The sequence below is a fragment of the Schistocerca nitens genome, chromosome 1 (assembly GCF_023898315.1).
Source record: "Schistocerca nitens isolate TAMUIC-IGC-003100 chromosome 1, iqSchNite1.1, whole genome shotgun sequence".
Taxonomy (NCBI): Eukaryota; Metazoa; Arthropoda; class Insecta; order Orthoptera; family Acrididae; genus Schistocerca; species Schistocerca nitens.
The window spans coordinates 588,666,602-588,672,977 of record NC_064614.1 but is presented as its reverse complement, the minus strand read 5'-3'; the positions used below and the strand labels follow the sequence as shown (position 1 = coordinate 588,672,977).

The 6,376-nt window shown below is 43.1% G+C and overlaps 1 non-coding gene across 1 annotated transcript; it reads left to right on the top strand.

Moving 5' to 3' along the window:
* The first annotated feature begins 5,263 nt into the window (after window positions 1–5,263).
* Window positions 5,264–5,398, top strand: LOC126205112 (U4 spliceosomal RNA). The gene has a single exon (XR_007540545.1). It is a non-coding gene; the product is annotated as a U4 spliceosomal RNA (small nuclear RNA).
* The last annotated feature ends 978 nt before the right edge of the window (window positions 5,399–6,376 follow it).

The window sequence follows — 6,376 nt, the reverse complement described above, 5'->3', positions numbered from 1 at the left end:
CCGGCCGCGGTGGTCTAGCGGTTCTAGGCAATGAGACATAATTGATGTCCAAGCTATGAGACATAATTGATGTCCAAACTGGCCCCACACATGTTCTCTCAAGAATTGATCTGGTATCTTTCTGGCAACAGGAATATCCTAAAACATGGATACAGTTCATACAGTCACAAGCCATGTGTGGAGACGATTGTCCCACTGAAAGAATACGGTAGCACGAAACTTAACACAAGATGAAGCAGGATGTCTGTGATGTACCACTGTTCGACAAAGTTGCTTTGGTCACTATCAGCCCTGCGTGACCGCTACGGTCGCAGGTTCGAATCCTGCCTAGGGCATGGCTGTGTGTGATGTCCTTAGGTTAGTTAAGTTCTACGGTACTGATGACCACAGATGTTGAGTCCCATAGTGCTCAGAGCCATTTGAACCATTTTTTTGCAGTTTTGACTATCTCGTCACTTAGATGATGCTCTGAGCTCAAACATAATGAGTGGTTTCGAACAGAATGACCTTCTCCGTGCTGACTAGAGAGGATTCCAAAAACATCGGTTATATGAAAGCCAACTCGCTCTTTTTTTCACATCGCACCCTTAAATGTGGCTGGGGGATTAGATATATAATTAAATTATGTTACTTGCTTTACTACTCCTACACCTGAAGAAAATAATCAATCCAAGTAAGTTAATATGAAGTTAATTAATATGCAAGCTACTTTGAATTAAATTATTTCTTGACAGGGAAGGTTCTCATTAAAGTTCACTTGAGTTAAAATCGTTCATTATTATGTATTTAGAGAAAATGCAGATTCCTTTCACTGTCTGGAATGCTCTTAATTAGATCGTCCCTGTATGTCACTGAAAATTCAATAGTCCCTGCCGGGAATAGGAAGACAGTAATTAATGGTTCTCGACGATCTCTTTGTGTAGGAGCAGTTGCAGATCTCCGCCGATTACATGTAAATTGCTGGTAATATTTAGCAATTTGCGTAGAATCTTCGGAAACTGATCCAGTGTAATCCAGCTATCATTTAATTCAACGATGCGTAGACGGGCAACAGATTCCTTCAGTCATCGGTAAAAAACACCTTCAAATGTATCCTAAGACCGTGATGCAGATTCGTCAGCAAATATCACGAACCAAATGTTCGAAGGTCCTACAGAAGCCTTGCACATGTGTTCAACTCTTGGAAATGCACCACTTAGAGAATTAAACTTGTTTAAATACCTCTTCAGCAACTTATTAATCCCCGAGGTGAATTTCAGTTTTTTCTCTTCAGTACCTTTAACACATTCATCACCAAAGCGATGGAATAACGTAGAAGCCAACACCGCGGTCAGAATGAAGCAAATTTCTGCTATTTCTTTGGTACATGATAGTGCGTAAGGAAATTACTAAACCTAGCCTATAATAATAAATTCATATATTCACGTAAAATTAAACACATGAAAGTTATTTCTGTGCTGGTATATAACATAAATGAACAAAACCACCAAAAGGCAATATTTTTAAACAGTACGCACATGAAATGAGATATATTCGTAGTTTTACTTCTTTTGTGCGTGTAGTTATACACTGCGTAAACTTTGGACCCGATTTCGAAAATAAATTCGGAACTGCATATCTTACAAGGTGCTATCTCGCAAGTACTGTCTCGCTTTTCAAACAAGCAGGCGAGTGAGTAAAATGAGGAAGCCACAATCGCTTTCGACTGGCGTTCGTCTGCAATCGGTCAGGTGACGTCCCACGCTCTTTAATTTTGAGATGACTCATTGTATTTCGTTTTTCCGTATTCTAACTTGCGTTTTTGGCAGCTCGCTGTTTCAGGGCAACGGCGCAGTGATGATTTATGATGAACACGTCACTCTAGGAACGTTAAGCTATAATTAAATGTCAGTTAAGGACACGTCAACTGTAAAAGTCCTTAGGAGAACCTAAGATAAACTATAATAATTTTCGAAATGTAACTGATCGCTGTGCTCACGCGGTTAGAGACATGCAAGAGGGGAGTCGAAGGAAATATGTTCGCGTCTTTTTATATATATACATTTAATCTTTGCTTTTGTAACACACTCTGGGACTATCTTATTCATGAAACAAAATTATGTTGTGCAACGTTCGATGTTATCCATGTAAGAGCGTGCTCTATCAGGAATGATTTTCTTCGATTTCGTGATTTGCGGTTTAAAAAACTGAAGATTACGCTGCTGCGAGTGAAACAACCAGCAATGACACATATTCTTTCTGGTCACAAATATTTGGCAGTTTTTTAGAATATTTCGCGACTTCAAAGGCTGTGAGCAGCGATGACATGTACCTTCTTGCAAGTAACTAATACTAGGGTATTTATTTCCGAATATGTTGCGATTTTCGAGAGTGTGAATAGGAAGGAACCTAAGAGCGCGGCTTGAATTACTGCAAATAAAACTAGCAGCAGTCGTATTTGTAGTCTCGTCTCGTTTATCACAGTTAGTTAGCTGCGATCGGATCTTTAAAAACACTTACGTAAATTTGGCGGTCAAGACAAAGATCGCACAACACAGCAAACAGCTGAGCCACGTGATCGATTTCCGAACGTCAGCTGCACGTGACAGCCCTTCCTCATTTTAGTTACTCGTACACGATGACTTCCGTAAAGTATGGCGGATAACAGTACAGTGTGACACCGCAGAGAGAGCTGAACAAGGGGTCACAGCCTCTTTATGTACACTCTATCTCTTTGTTCGTCACAATAGCAAAGTAGATAAAATTGCCTTTAATGGTGGGAAACAATGAGTTGCAATTCTGTTCAAGATTTGTACACAGCTATTCTCGACCGCATACAGTAACAGTGTGTGTCAGCTATGTCTGCTTTTTGTTTTAGATTTAGCTCTTCAAGGAGCAACTACATTCGAAAGAGTAAACGCATCTCTCTCTCGCAAGTGGAATGTGGTACATAGTACTATTTCATCATTTATCATTAACACGACACTAAGTACGCTCAACTCCTCACATATAATCCGTGCGGCAGATGTGAAAACCATATTATTCGCTGCAGCAGCTATGATTATTAACAAAATGACGATAATACTGGGTTAGAAACAAAATTTATAATTAGTCTGTGAATTTCTTGGTAGGGAGGCCGCTGCACGTTATCTTGGATGAACAGTCATCGACGAAGTTGATGGCACGAAGCGTGGCTTCACGTCTTAAACAAGTCATGAATACGGTACTTTGCCCCACTCAATCATGTGGCGTTTCGACTCGAACCATCTTCACCGCCGCTTCTATATACCGTGATGCGGTCTTACTCACCGCCGACGCTCGAACCCCGGCTGCAATTCTGTCCCTAGATTTCGCCGGTGCCTTTGACAGGGTCTCCCACCATTACCTGCTGGCCATTATGTCGCGGATGGGTTTTGGGAAGCGCTTCATAAGAATCATCCGGCACTTCTTGGATGGAGCAAATTCCACAATCGTTGTGAACGGCTGCCGATCACGACCGATTCCCATCAGACGATCAGTTCGACAAGGGTGTCCCCTGTCAATGTATTTGTTCGCTTTAGCGCTGGACCCCATGCTGCGTGACATCGGACGGATGGTCGATGGTGTCGCTCTCCCAGGCGTCACCTTCCGCAGTGCTGCATACGCGGATGATGTCGGTGTGTTCGTTGCAAACGCCAGGGACATCGATTCCGTTCGCCGAGTTCTCAACGTTTATGAACGAGCATCCGGTGCCATGTTAAATTCCAACAAAACGGTGCTGCTCCCGCTAGGACCACGATCATTGACCATCGAACGCCCATGGTACCGAGTTGTGGGGGAACAACGTATCTTGGGCCTTGAGGTGACTGCCTGCCCGCAGCGTATGTTAACACTCACTTGGAGGCGGCTTCTCACGCGCATCAGAGGACTTTGCGTGAGCCACGCTGATCGACGCCTCGACCTCCATCAACGAATCCAACTGATTAATACCTACATCCTCTCACGGGCATGGTATGTAGCACAAATCCTTACGCTACCGAAACAAATCGGCAGAGCCATCTCACGAGCAGTATACTGGCTCTTGTGGCGGCATACACTGTTCAAAGTTGATGCGCAGACTTGTACACTGCCAAAAGTCGATGGTGGCCTTGGACTCATCGACTTTACCCGCAAATGTGCGGCCCTCCTGATTCACCGTATCGCCACTTTGCGCGAAACTGACCCAGGTGGGACAACAGCGGTTCTTTTCGACCGTTATCGTCCACGATCGGCGCGTGCACCAGTATATTTGACGCATATTCCGTTCCGGATGACGACAGTCAAGGACTATTACCTCAATCAAAGTTACGTCTTAACAGTGGCCACTGACAAGGCGCGCACGTCGAAGCGCCTTTACCAGGCACTTCGAGGCCAGCCCACACCACATAAATTAGAGGACAGACGACCGTCGGTCATCTGGCACCAAGCTTGGGCTAATGTCAACAACCCAGCCCTTCCCACGGAAGTTTCGGCGCTATGGTATCGTGTCGTCAACAATTTAATACCCACTAATCATCGACTGGCGGCCATCCGCCTACGGCCATCGGCTGCTTGCGGCCGATGTGGTGACGTAGACACCAGAGAGCATCGTCTCTTATGCCCTCACGTCCAAGAAGTGTGGAACCTTGCACGTGTGCTATTAGCGCTGATCGGTGGGACGACACCAGACAATGTGTCGATCGACTGGTTCCTTACCCCTGATATTCAGTCCAACCCCCGAACACGACGTAACGCAATGGTGTGGCTCTTGGGCCACACCATTTTCACGATCTATAACCTTTCCCTCACCGATGCTGTCTCTTTCATGGACTAACTGTGGAGCCAGCATCGCCTGGCGGAATCTGACCGGAAATATACCACTACCTTTGCCAGATTTCTGAAAGTTGCAATGGTTCATGGGTATCAAAAGGTGTTCCGGGTTGACTAAGGCACCTCGTCCTGGAATTGCCTGAGTTTATTCCTGGAGCTTTGTCACTCGGCCTTCAAACTACCCTGGACTTGCCTATACCCCAGATTTGACATTGGCCTTCTGGGCATCACTAGAGTAGACTATTCTATGTTACTAATGATATGACAATTGATAACATGGGAATTGTGTGAACTTTGTATGGGAAATTATTGGGAAATCAGAAGCCACGTAAATAATCTTAGAGGATTATTACTTAGTTAATTCTATGGGCGATGAGATTATCTCGCCAGTTTAGTTTTCTATTGTGTGTGATCTGTTCATTTTTTTTCATTTTCAGTCCTTTTTACGCTTTGGTTAGTTCTAAAAAAAAAAAAATAAAGATGAGGTTTATCCGAGGTGCAATTATTGCTAGTTGAAAACTTTTACCAATACCCCGCCTAGTGGACGTGAAATACCGTCCGCTACGGCAATTTTTGCGAACTCCTCCGGGAGTCATAATTAAATTCAAAACAGACAAGTATTAGGAATATCCTAACAGACCATTTCTACTCCCATCATCAATAACTTAGACCCAGCTTAGTGGCTTTGCGTTCCTCTTATACATAAGTAACGGAACTGTAAAAATTTTCGTGGCAGTTGCAGACAATTACCTCGTGTTGCGAGTTATAGGTCGATACACATATTACAAAGTAATTTTCCCTGTCTTCTGATTGATTCTAACAGCCGTAGAGCAATTTCCAATGGGGTTCCAGGCTGTCACAAGTGCAGATGGGCGTCACACTGAGCAACTTTTGTATCCTTGTACAAATCGTACCGTCTCATGTGGAAATTGAAAGTTTTTTTCAAAGGTTTATTCGTTGTTTCTTCTTCGCATGTCCTTACAAAAGTTTCATTGTCCTACGGTCACTCCTTTTTCATTGGGATTTTTCTTGGATGCCATTCCCAGCGATTTGTATTCTATCCGAATAAACAGCGATATTTTATGAGACGAAAAGCCCCTTTTCAAAGCACCCTATCTAAATAAGAAAAATAACCAAAACTTCTTATGACTAAAAACGTACTATGGGTTCCATACAAACTTCATTACATATAAAGACAGTTTTTCTATGCCGGGAATCGAGAATCTCCACCATTTTTGCCGGTTTTCGGAACTGATACTGGCAAGATATCGGTCCCAGGGATTCCAAGATTTTCAAGAATGTTATGGTTTTATTGCGTGATGTAATTACAGATTCACTATATTCGGATTTTTTTCCTTTACTTGCACTATGAAACCTTGCTTCTTGCCAAACTTCCTTATTGTAGGTCAACGTGGAGTACTCTATAGGTTTTGACGAGCGAGTTTGTGAGTATCAAAATATGTGACGTAAATGACCATATATTTTTGTTGCATTGACTGAGAAGCTTTAATCTTTTACCCACCATGGAACCGTAAGATAACAAATGACCAAAAACTTTTTTTTTATTGGA